General features: G+C 42.8%; 1 long non-coding RNA gene across 11 annotated transcripts in view; it reads right to left on the reverse strand.

Moving 5' to 3' along the window:
* Positions 1-2,778, reverse strand: part of LOC102073894 (uncharacterized) — a 126,283-nt gene extending 123,505 nt beyond the window's left edge. For 4 of the 11 annotated variants that reach the window (XR_012579969.1, XR_012579965.1, XR_012579967.1 and 1 more), the window contains exon 1: positions 2,381-2,778. This is a non-coding gene — a long non-coding RNA (uncharacterized LOC102073894). The remainder of the gene's footprint in view (positions 1-2,380) is intronic. The other 7 variants (XR_012579964.1, XR_012579966.1, XR_012579963.1 and 4 more) reach the window with 5 other exon arrangements.
* Between the last annotated feature and the right edge of the window lie 10,362 nt (positions 2,779-13,140).

Raw genomic sequence — 13,140 nt, forward strand, 5'->3', positions numbered from 1 at the left:
AAAAGGATTTCCCACTATATTGATGTTGTTCCTACAACACAAGCCAAGGTGTAGGAAGGCAGCACATCAAAACACGTTTCCATGCACTTGGGAACAGGCATCTCTTCTGCACCAGACAATGATTTCTACTGCCTGTAAGGGCAACATCTGGGTTGCAAGTACACAGAAAAATCTTCCTACAGCACCTGCACCAAAAGCAGGCAGCTGAGAAAGCAGCCTCCATTGCTGATGTGTTTGAAGGAATTCACAAAACCCAGGGGCATGTCAGATGCTGCAGGAATGAGCACTCCCATTCTGCCCCAGTGTCCAGCTGAACCATTTCCATTGCTCCAAGGACAAAACCTGGCCCCACCATTTAGGACTGCTGCGACTGTCCATGAGCCAGCAGTGCCCTGGGGCCGAGAAGGTCAGTGGTCTCCTGGGGTATATTGGGAGGAGCACTGCCAGCAGCTCAGGGAGTGATCCTGCCCCTCTGCCCAGCCCTGGGAGGCACATCTGCAGAGCTGTGTACAGCCCTGGGCTCCTCAGGACAGCAGAGACATGGAGCTCCTGGCTTGGGGCCAGTGGAGGCTGCAGAGGTGATTTAGGGCCTGGAGCATCTGTGGCAGGGAAAGGCTGAGGGAGCTGGGGCTGTCCAGCCCGGAGAGGAGCCCCAGCTGAGAGGGGCCCTCAGCCCTGGGTGTCCCTGTGTGCAGGGAGGGCTCCGAGCAGGGCCCAGGCTCTGCTCCAGGGCCCAGCAATGGCACCAGAGGAACGGGCAGGGACTGAGGCCAGGAGGTTCCACCTGGGCAGGAGGCAGAACTTCTGTCCTGGGCAGCGACCGAGGACTGAACAGATTGAACAGAGAGGGTGGGGAGTCTCCTCACTGGGGATATTCCAGACCCCTCTGGACACAATCCTGTGCCCTGTGCTGTGGGATGGCCCTGCTGGAGCAGGGAGGTGGGACCAGTGACTCACTGTGGTCCCTTCCAGTCTGAGCCATCCTGGGATTTTGAGATTCTGTGTAGGTAGTGGCTGGCCCAAGACAGAGCACAGACTGAAGTGCGCTACAATTCAGGATTGCAGAGCTCTCCTCCATGTCAGTTCAGAAGCACAACCCACACAAGGCAGGCACAATGTAGCCACAGCTGTTGCAAGGGGTTAAAATACTCATCTGTCAGCAGCACCTCTGCTTGGGGGTGAGCTCTGCAAACACTCAAACCACCACGGAAAAATCACAGGTCATAAGATCCAGGCTCAGGAGCTGAAAACACTCTTAGCACTTCCCAAGCATCACATTTTGTAGCAGCATAGGACACAGGCAACTGATTCCGTCTGCATCCCTGCACTCTGCTTTCTGCCAGCTTGGCGTTCTCCACCATTGCTCCTTTTAGATTTTTTTTTCCCCCAGACTGTGGTACATGACAAATTAAGAACAGGAACAGCTTCTGCAGTTTTCTGTCTTAAAGTCTTAACAGCTCTTCCTAAATCCCCTGCAAAACTTGGAAGAGGCACAAAGCAGAAAATGACTGTCATCTTGTAGTGTAACTGGTTGCTTTATGATGTAATAGCCACTACTCACATTTTTCCCTGGGATAAGCTGTTGGCATTCCGGAAGAAAAGGGTAGATTCCTGAGCTTACGTATGAATTTCCTGCAGGCTAACCACATTCATAGAAAAAGATTCTGTAGATCTCCTGCTGTTATATTTTTTGTAGGCAAGCCTGCCAGCTCTTTCAATTAAAACTTTTGTTTTCTGATGGAAATCAGGCTTCCAAATTCACTTCCTTTTCTTGCAAATACTACTATTTATTATTTCAAATTTATTATTTCACTATACTCATTATCACAGTATCATTACATATTACTCTTCAGGAACTAGTTTTAAACCACTCAGTGGCACCCAGATTTTTAGCTGACATAATACGGAATGTATCAAGGGTGTCAACATATAGTGCTGTGTTTAGTGACTCAGTGCATCACAGAGGTCTGAGAATTGATATTTGTTTGACACATCACATTTCCTCCACCTACTGTGCTTCTTACCACCTTCAGCTAATACCTCTGCCTTATATTTTCAAATCCAAGACTATTGCAAAATGAATTTTATTTATGCAATAAACAGAGCACCTGTCTGGCACTTATTTAAAGCATTTACCACTGACAGTGAAGCTGCCTGAGCTACAGAGAAAAACAAAAAATACCCCTTCAGACTGCAAAAGAAAGAGCCTTCAGAAGTCCCCTTAATCAGTGTACTCTGGAAAAGTGCTGCATCCTGGAACAGACCCTGCTCTTCAGTAAAAAAGAACAGAGAAATTTTCAAAGCTATGGACATTCATACCACAAACAACGTGTTACAGCATTTTTACCATGATCAAACACAAAAGAAAAGACAGACTTACCTCTGGTGAGGCTTTTTGTGAGCTGCAGAGGTGGAAGGAGAGGCATGTGGAAAAGCAGGACAGGGACTAACCAGAACAGGCACCCAACAGTCAGCACTTGCAAAATGGCTACGGGAAGACTGGAGCCGTTCAGCCCTGCAAGACTTAAAGGGACAGATTTCCACAAGCACACTGGGACAAAAGCCTCTGGAAGAACACAATTCCCCACTGGGAGAAGGCAGGCCCTGGTACTGGAAATACTGAAGCATGTCTTTAAGCATGTGAGAACTGCCGTGGACTTCAGTCTGTGCAGCTGGGCACAAGCCTGCAGGACTCGATTTACTGACATGAACAAAGTTACCCAGGGAGGGCATGCTCTAGCAAAGTACTTGTTACAGCTCCATCACAGGAATGAGGTTCCATCACTGCTGAGTTACTCTGAAGGGTGCTAAGACACATTCCAGAAGTCCAGAAAGGAAAGGAAAGAAAATAATCAAAATGCACCCTAAAAAAAAATCAAGTTGTTGCAACAAACACTACTCATGTATTCACCCTAGTATTTCTAGTTTGTTTTTTCAGCATGATACCCACAATAGCTGCCCATCTAATTGAAACACTTCAAAAGCACTTTAAATTGCTCAAAACGACTGAAAATAACTCCAGTTACAGATTTACAGCTCCCATCTCCTCTATGGCAAATTACTGTGTCAAATATTTTACAGTGAGAGCAGAAACACCCCAATGACAGGGCACAGGAGATTGTGAAGACACCAAATCAACATCAGTGGGATTCAAAGGAGTTTCCCCTTAGCTTTGCTGCCCAAGATTGTCACAGCATGGCTGCATAGGACAACTGGAGCCTCTATGTTGCCCCCAGACCTTTGTCCACCACAAAGGCTCCCAAAACAACACATATGATGAACCTTTTTCATCATGAGAGGTGGCATCATGACATTGGGACAGTCAGGAGGGGATTTCTCCAGTTGTGGGATATGAAAAGGCAACACATTTGGGCTCAGACTTGGTCTGAAGCAGCTCTTCTGCATCTTCTGCATCACAGAACCATAGAATCACAGAATCATAGAGCCATAGAATCATAAAATCATGGAGTGGTTTGAGTTGGAAGGGACCTTAATGATCATCTTGTTCCAACCTACCTGGAAAAAAAAGAAGGTATTATGTTGCTGATGGGATCTATTTGCTCATATTGGATCATGTAACTAGTTAAATGCTGAAAGAATTGAAACCCTGGTGGTTTTTTTCATATTTTCCCCTGTGATCAGGAGATAATTTTAGCTGTTTTACCAATGCCATCATTTTCCTCCTGACACTGAGGTTACTCTATGCTCTGCTCATGTTTCCACAAATATGAAATCAACATTAGGGTCAATATTAGAAATATTTTACTTTGCAAAACTTCATTAAATTCATATCACCAGATAAACCCTTATGTATGCAATAAGTTTGTATGCAAACTTGGACTTGCACACAACCCATAAACTACTCATCTTTGATTGCCTCCAGACACAGGAGGCTGTGACCCTCTCAAACATCTTAGCACCAGAGGAATTGCCCTGCATGTTTAATCTGCTGCAGGATGTTTCAGGAAATGTGGTGGAGGGTTTTTTTCCACTAACTGAAGTGTTCTGAAAATGTCATGAGACTCCTTCTGCTTCCGCTCTAAGCACTAATTTGTTCTGTGCCAGTCATCTCAGTGAGGGTGACACCAGACCCCAGTTCCCCCTGCTTAGCTGAAGTAGTTCCCACTCCATGTTTTCTGGGGATTGTAGCTTTTTTACAGTGTAAATGTGTAATTATGTATATTTTATATTTCTTTGTATATGTATATTTTCACAGTGTTAATATGTAATTATGTATATATTACATTAATGTAATAATGACTGATTACATGCTATTGACATGCCATGAAAGTTTTCCAGGGGCAACTTAACATTGGGTTCTTAATGAACATCTGGGCCTGAATCTGATTTTTCTCATACTACATTCACACTGGAGCAGCAGCAATATTGGAGTGAGATTAGAAAGGATCTATGGGTTGAATCCTACACCCAAGAACACAACGAGGAAAATCAGGTGGAGTGATGGATGTTGAACATATGGCAGCTGGAACCCGAATTTTGCATTTAATATTATGCATTTCAAACATTACTAAGAGAGTAAGCATTCGTGGATTTGGCAATCAATAATGGGGCTAAGTTTATCATCTCAAGATTTAATAATAGAAATTCAAAGGCAATAATTTAAGGGGACTTCTTTATACCCTGCAACATTAAAACAAATGTTCCTTGTAAGGCATTAGTACAGGTGGGAAGGAACTACCATGCAGGGATAAGATAATCAGACAGGAAATGTTCCAATGATTGTTTTAAAGATCTCTAGGTGAGGTAGCAGATAAACAGGGCTATGGAACTTCTGAGAGTTTGAAACCTTTTGCTTTCTGAGCCAGAATGCTCTTTCCACAGAGATTTATTGGTTGGAAAGGGAAAAAGTTTTAAAATAGTTTTCTTCATTGCTTTAACATGAAGCAACTCAGAGTGTGTGTGTGTCCCTGTATATGAGGGCAGATTAAGATTATTCCATGCTTTGACAGAACAGTCCCTTTATAGCCTGTTTTAAAGTTTGGTTTAATTGTGTAAAATCGGGATTTTTGCTCCCTTCAATATGTGTAGACAATTTGGATCTTTTACTGTATTGGAGCTTAAAAAATCATCTTTTTTCTGTATCAAATGCTGTCATATGCCATATTAGGTGATGTACCCCACACACAATAATGATCCCTGGTGTTCAACTTCCTGCAGCCAGGGATGTGTCCAACAAGGCTCTGCACACAATGGAAGAGCTCTTTAGTGTACAGTTGTCTAGCTTAGATGATGTGAAATTGCCTCTTCACGGATTTACAGAGGAAAATAGGTTTCTGCAAAGCTGTTGGCTGAAAAGCAGCATGATAAGGAAGGAGATAAAGTAGCTGGCAGCAGAAACCTGTAATATTTGTGAAAGGAAAAGCAAGGAAGCAAAAGAAGCAGCCCTGATGAAGGAAAAAATAGGCTAAGGAAGAGATTTCCTGTCTAGTGAAAACAATAGTCACTTGCTTGAGAAAGCAGAGAGGAGCAGACAACAGGAGTAATGTTTCCAGGGGTTCTCATAGAAATGGAACACAGAGTTTTCTTTGGCAAGTGAATTTGCTGCAAGAGCCAAATGTTTTCAAAAACAGCTTATCCTCTGGTAGCTGTCTTTTGCTTAAACACCCTCAAAAAAGCATCTGTAAAGCACTGTGAGGCATGAAGCCATTGCAAGTGCAATCAGTTAGATAAGGCAGCATCCATTCTGGCCCAGCCACTTGTTCTAACAAACTTGGTCATTCCAAGCTTTGTACAGGAGAAACTCCTGCCCGCCTCCTGCATAGCAGGGCATCATGGATTGGCTGTTCACCCACAGCCCAAGAGCTCAGCCCAGCTGCAAAGCCCAAAGGAAAAGTCCTGCTCTCAGGTCTGCAGGGCTGACCTCAGAGCCCTACATCTATGAATGCTGGGAAAAAGGAAGAAAGCACCAGGTGGAGAAGCAGCAGTTCCCCACAAGCACGTGCCTGGTGCGCCTGATGTTTGGTGGGAGGAGGGAAGAGGCTGAGGTACAAGAAAACATCATTCTCTAGAGTTTCGTTTCACAAGAAAGAGTTATCCTTCACGGGCATACATCAAAATGCCCAGATAGCTGCATTTTAAATCCATCCCTTAAAATGATCTGATAGAAATTAGTGAATGGCACAGAGTTGATGCACTGCTGGATCTGTTCTTGTTTGTCAGCTTCCAGCCACACATGCAATTACGAAAATTCAAGTCCACTTGAGGCCTGGACATTGGTTTGCCAATTTGGCACCAGCCTCCCTGCTGTCAGGTCTTAGTTGACAAATAGTCTCAGTTTTGGAGTGACTCAAACATTTTATCTCTCATATGTTTTAAATAAATTAGGAAAGGCACATTCAAAAACAACAAAAAATACACCAGAATAGTTTCATTATTACCTAAATGGATTGTAGTCAGAATCATGTATTCTATTTAATCCAAGACTAAGGTATGATTTCAAGAACAGAGGTGGGAAAAAACAAGAGTCATTTGAACCAAGATTCTAAGGCTCTGCTTATAAGAAGACTTAGGCAAGTGTTTAGCTTCTCACTGTTCATGGGTTTGAAATGATATCTGAAGATCTGGTAGAGTACAAGCCCTCACTTTTTACTTGAAATGGAATTTAATAAAAATCATATAGAATCATCATAGAGTCACTGAATGGTTTGAATGGATAGGACCTTAAAGATCATCTTGTTCCAGTCCCCTTGGGCAGGGACACCTTCCACTATCCCAGGTTGCTCAAAGTCTCATCCAACCTGGCCTTAGACATTTCCAGGGATGGGGCAGCCACAGCTGCTCTGGCAATCTGTGTCAGGGCCTCATCACCTGCACAGGGAACAATTTCTTCCTGTTATATAATTACACTCCACTCTCTGTCAGTTTGAAGCCATTCCCCCTTGTCCTGTCACTCAATGCCCTTGTCAATAGTCTCTCTCTAAAATTAAATACATCGTTTTGGGAGGAATCCTATAGCCCCATAATGAGTGGAAGACGTTTTCTTATAAAACATGGACAATAAATATCAATCTCTATATTTTCACAATTAATATACATTTCTATGAAATGTAGATGTGTGAAATTAGTTCTACTTTTTTGTAAGTTATCATTTTGAGTCTGTTTTATTTCCCCTGTTTTGTCTTAGTCTTGTTCATCTCTATTATAAGGATTTTTTTTTCAAATATGAAACAAAAGGATTTATGCTTTCTTTAATGATGGAAATCCACAGAAGCTTGAAATTTATTGTAAGGCGGGCTAGAAGTTCACCTGGAGTTTACTTCTTTATATAAATTTAGATATGCCTGGCATTGCATGGGAAAAGGCTGATGGTTTCCTGTCAGATAGGCCAGGGAGCCAGCACAGGATCATCTCCCCTCAGAAAGGCAACTTTTCTGCCTCCCCACCACATGCACACTTATCAGAACAGAAGATGTGTTCCCACTTTGCCTATTCCAACTCTCAGCACTCCACTTCGAATCCTTTTCCCCATATCCCAGGGGATTTATAAAACGACCATAATCACACATGACCTTTGCTTTTGGATACCCCTGTTTCCAGGGCATGACATGGTTTTGGTGGCTATTAACAGTGTGATTGGAATGACTCCCTGTAACATCATTGTGGACAGGTTTATTTGTTCAGCACAGCAAGTGAGCGTTCAGCACCTTCTGATTGTGCTCAGAACTGCCAGAATCATTCCAAAAATAACAGAGGTCCTAAGCATCCATAGATGCTTCAGTTTTAAGGTGAAGTTACTCTGTGAAGGCTTTCAATCAGAGATCTGCTTAATATCCTTTGGTTTCTGCCTTTTGGGAGTCAAAACAAAAAATTTGGGCTGAGAAGCAAAACATGAGTGTGTAAATCTTGGATGACCAGGACAGTTCCAGACAGCTTGGAAGTCAATGGAAAAATTCCCCGTGACTTTGGTAAGATAGAGCTGAAGCTGCAAGCCAAGGAAGAGCACAAAGGACTGCCATGACTGTTCCTGCCTTCAGAGATTATAAAGGCAGTTTTGTAGGGCTTTTGGCTGTCCTGCTTCATTTAAGAGTCTATATTTGGCAGTGGAAAAGAGCTCTATTTAGAGAATTTTGTAAACAATGTTTGTTATAGGCAATGAATATTTTCCATCACCTATATATAGTTATCTGAAGCTCTGATATGTTCAGGTCAAGAGACAAGAAGTAATTTAATTTTCCTTAGGTTTCATGCCACATTGAGCTGTTTTAACTGACCATGGAGATGCAGTTGTACTCTGTGAGCCATTTTAATGTGTGTGTCCCTAGAATACTTTTTGGCATATCTGATTTACCAGGGTCACATTATTCGTCATCAAATAGCTCCAGGCACTCTAAGGGACAACCTTTGCAATTCCACATCTCAAATGAGCTGGGTACAGCCTCATGAGTTGCTGATTCTCTGTTAGGAAAAGCAACACAGGGACAGCCAAACAGGCTGTAAACTTTTGGCATACACAATGCTTCTCTTCTATTCAGTAGTAGCACTTTAAACCTCAGAGTCCAAACTAAAATCCAGGGTATAAGGCACTCCACAAACATAAAACTTAGATTTATTAAATGGAAAAGACTCAAGGTGGCAGCAAAGCAAATAAACATTTTCACACCATTTTATTGTATTATGAAACTCATTGTGTAAGATATCACTGAGGCAAAAATCAAATGTATTCAGATAATAAAACCATTCATAGGGACCCTTCTTTCCATCCAGTAACTCATGAAGTACCAGGATGTGAAAATACATCCTTACTCCTCTTCCCACCCTGAAAGTATCCCACTGGAAGGGCCACATGCAACAGGGTCAGAGCAGTGAGGAGAGGAGGCAGTGAAGGGAAAATGGTGTTACTCTGCTTCTACTCTTCAGAAGAACCATTATTTATCAATCAGTAACTAATAAAACAATGTTGTGAGCCACAGAGAGTGACAACATCTTTTACAGCATCATAGAATGCACAGTGTTGGAAGGATCCTTGAATTTCAGGTCCTGGCCCTACACAGGACACCCGAGGGATACTGGTGGGGAATATCTCCTAAAGCAGAGAATCTCAAGATTTTTTTTTGAAGTCAAATGCTCCAGGTGCTAAACACACCATGGCAGCTTCCCAACGGCAAAATGCATTTGAATTTTTCCTCTCATCCTTTACCTGTCCTGCTTTTCAAGACAAGTTTTTTGAGACTTTCTAATGCTGAGTCTCTTTGGTGATCTGCACCCGAATCATGGGAATTTCAGGGGTTATGGAATTGCATCATTTGGAGACTTCTATTAAAAGTAAATTGTATTATTATTGCATTGTTTGCTAAGGCCAAAGATATTCAGTTAGCCAATAAAGCAGTAATTTCAGATACAGTGACCTGTGATGCTGAATCTCCTCTGTCACATGCAATGCCCAACTATGGCAAACACTTTCAAGGAGAAATTCAGGATGTTTTTGTTTCTTCCTAATTCTCCTCCATGTGTTGCTCTGAGCATTGCGTGTGTAGGAGATGTCAGGATTGGCTATTTCCTCTCTTGCCTAACTCTGTGGTGGTTTTAAGGTTTACTTAAGGACATGCTGGCCAGTTAGAAAAGATTGTTTGAGTTAAATTTTGTCAAGGTGCCCAGAGTCTTCCAAAGCAGTGGGTGCTGGGAGGGGGGCAGAGAAAGGGACACTTATTATTTGCACATGCACTCACATAGCTCCTCTCTGTTGTGCCTCCCTTCAATCTTTGATGTCTGAAATGGGCACACATTTTCCTGGGATTAACTCAGATCCTTTGGGGTGGGCAAATAACTTGGGCTGAAAACATCACTGAGCTGTCAACCATGTGTAAACATGGAGGATCTCACCACTGGCTTGGATGATCGCAAATTTATCCTGAATTCTCTGCATCTTGCAGGTAGTTCTTGGGAACTATCCATTGCTTCCACAAGTGAACTATCCAACCTCCTGGACTTGTCTAGGGATCAGAAATGTGCTGTACTTTGCCTGCAGCAGCAAGCAGTCAGAGCAGACTCTTGCCTAAGGATGCACACAGATCCATCTACATCAAACTTCCAGAACAGCACACTTTAAATATAATAATGGTCACCTCAGTGAGATCCTGGGACAATCACCAGGATCACAGAATTGTCCCTGGCATGAGCTGGTGTGGAATAGAAAAAGTAAAGGCAATCAAACTGCAATTTCTTGTAAAGGCTAAATAGGAATCTCTGACCACCTGGAAGAGATAATAATGAATCCTCTTGAAATCCTGGCCAAGGCAGGGCATTGAGGCAAGGGGGACATGCCTGCCTCATTCTTCTCAGCACAGGGAAGTAAACTTAATTATTTTTACTATAGAAATTGTAGTGGAAACACCCTGAATTACTATTTCTAGCTCATGCCTTCAGCAGGTGAAAAGCAGCAGTAATGGGAGCAGCAAAGTGGGAGTGAATTTCTGATGAATGAACTTTTCCCAGTCATGTTTCACCTCCTAGGTCAGTTCCCCACCCACGAAGTGGGAAGAGGATGATGTACAATTGAGAAGAGCTGTGGTAGATCTGACCATGGCTACATGGCTACTGAGGACAGGACCTGACACAAGCATCAGCTGATCTTTGGAAGCCATTTCTCGCCCTGTCCAAAAAAAGACATCAAGACAGATAAGAAACTCCTACTTCCCTTAATCAGGCAATTCAGTGACACTCAAAATTCTTTAACACTGAGAAGGGCTGCAGCTCTGGACAGGTTTAAAAGAAAGATGAAAGCAGGCACAACCACATGGAAACACAAATGACATCCGTTCAGAATTAGCTCTGCCCCTTTTATCTTCCTAAGAAGCCACTCTGAACTCCAACCTTTGGATTCCCTCGAGGCATTAGCTTTTCATTAGTAATGAATGGCTGATCGCATTATGACAGACAAATGATGGGTAGCCGGAGAGTTTACCAACATGCCTTGCACTCCCACAGTCACTGAGGGGGAGGTCTAATGAGCAAATAACCTGCTGCAACTTTCTACATATTTCCTGTAATTGAGAACTCTTCTGTACTTTGTCTGGAATGCAGATGCCTGTCAGTCACAGGGTCATAAATAGGATTAGGGACTGTTTCTGAAAAGGCAGGCAACCAGCTTTTGATGCTCAGTTGAAAATACAGATGTTTTCTAGCTGCATGGCTGTTAGGCAGTGGGATCTCCATGTCTGTTTAAGCAGGCTTGGCTGATGGCTCTGCCCTGAGGCCCCAGGCTCGCAATGGGTGCAAATCCTATTAGGAGTGCAGATCCCTACTAATTTTTGCCATTGCAATCAGCTGCAAGATACAGGATTAAAAACACCCTGAGAAATCTGATAAAATAATACAGTCTTTGAGAATTTTCACCTCCTCCATCCCAGCTATAGCTGCTGTGCGTGACACAAATGTCTGAAAAAATAAAATTTACTAATATTTAGTTATATTTCTTAGTGCCACTGATCAATTCATTTCATCAGGGCAGTCAAAAAAAAGTTTACCAAAAAAAGGGGGCATTCTGGTTTGAGGTTTTGTGTGTGCGTTTAGGGACATTTTTGTTTGTTTGTTTGGAATTTTTTTGGTTTATTTTTGATGCAGAGTATAATTACAGGCTGAATTGCTTGTGCAGAGACTGTAAAACTTGTATAACTTTTGCCAAATGGTTATGGTAACCAGTAGGCTCTGCCTCTCAGCTTTGCTGTTTTTGTGCTTGTCCCTTCACTTCCACATTTATAATAGAACTTATTTCTCTTGTCGGTGGAAGCTGTTCCTCCTGTCAGGAAATCTTGTTTTAGGGATATCATGAAAGAGCTTTAAGATGCCCATCAGGATGATGGCTGGTGAACCACTTCATAAACATGCAGAAACTATCCTTCCCCCAAAAATCATTTCCAGCCTCAACAGCCAGGATACAAGAAGTGTAACTAGGATGGGAGCTGCTGCAGTGAGGCAACTTTCTCAAGGTCACAGAGGAGATCAGACCAGGAATAAAACCTTCACCTCCCACACTGGGCTCGACTTTTCTTTAGTATAAAGAAGCCAGTGTTAAAGTTTATTGGTTTCATCCAATGCAAATTCCACTGGATCTCACCATAATGGAGGTATGGAGAGGGGAGAGATCCAGTTGAATCACTTTACCAAAGTTTGCAAAACCTTTACATGGAATGCAGCTGAGTATAAAACCACTCAATTTCAGCAGCTTTGTCAGGATATGCAAACCAGATGGAAGTTTATGTATTACATGATTAAATGTGCTCTAGATAAGCAGGCAGCCATCACCAAAATCCCCAAAGCAATGATGAGAGAGGTCATTGTCTCCCATTCATCTCTGCAAAGGTCACAAAAGCCTCCACAAAGATAAGAGGATGTGGTCAGTGCCCTGAGAGGCAGACACTCTAATTGCAGCCAGAACAAAAGGCCAGGGGATAAAGCACGAGGCAGGGTAAGGGACTGACACCGGGTGATGTGGATTAGGGCACAAGGTTAGTCAGCAGAGCGGTGATGAACAAGGCTGTCCGTGTCTCCTGCTAGCACTGGGCTAATCCTGCTGCAGACAAGATTCTGCCTCTTTAGGGGTAGCCTTGTGAAGTGACCATACCCAAATGCACTCTTTCATCTGAGGACACAGAATTATGCTTAAGAGGAATGGCTCGTTCTGCGCAACAGTGTTCCTGTATTCTGAGATCACTGCCTGCCTCTGAGCCCCAGCCAATCCCTCTGTCTCACACACAGATATATATTGCATTTGCAGTAACAAAGTAGGTTCTACCTAACTTCCAGCCCTGCTTGTGGATTTTATTTCCAAGCAGCTTATCACCCTCAGCACAAATTCATATATTTAGGTAAAATATAACTAACCATGTTGAGAGAGAGGTAGCTGAGAGAGGACATGGGTATTACTATAAACTTAGCCTTGGTTTTCCCTTGTTACATTTTAGATTATGTAACATAAACCTATTCAACTTTTGGCATCTGAGATACTTGGATGAGTTTGCTTGAAAGGAAAGACTTGCATGTTTGCTGACTTTTCTCCTCACACAGGCCTTTTGCAATGTCTGTCGAAGCATCCTTCAAACTGCCATGAAGAATGGTTATGGTTTGTCCTGTAGCTAAAAATTCTAGAAGGATGCACCAATCAGAAAAAACCTCATTCAGTTC

This window comes from Zonotrichia albicollis, chromosome 4 (assembly GCF_047830755.1).
Source record: "Zonotrichia albicollis isolate bZonAlb1 chromosome 4, bZonAlb1.hap1, whole genome shotgun sequence".
NCBI classification, from domain to species: Eukaryota; Metazoa; Chordata; class Aves; order Passeriformes; family Passerellidae; genus Zonotrichia; species Zonotrichia albicollis.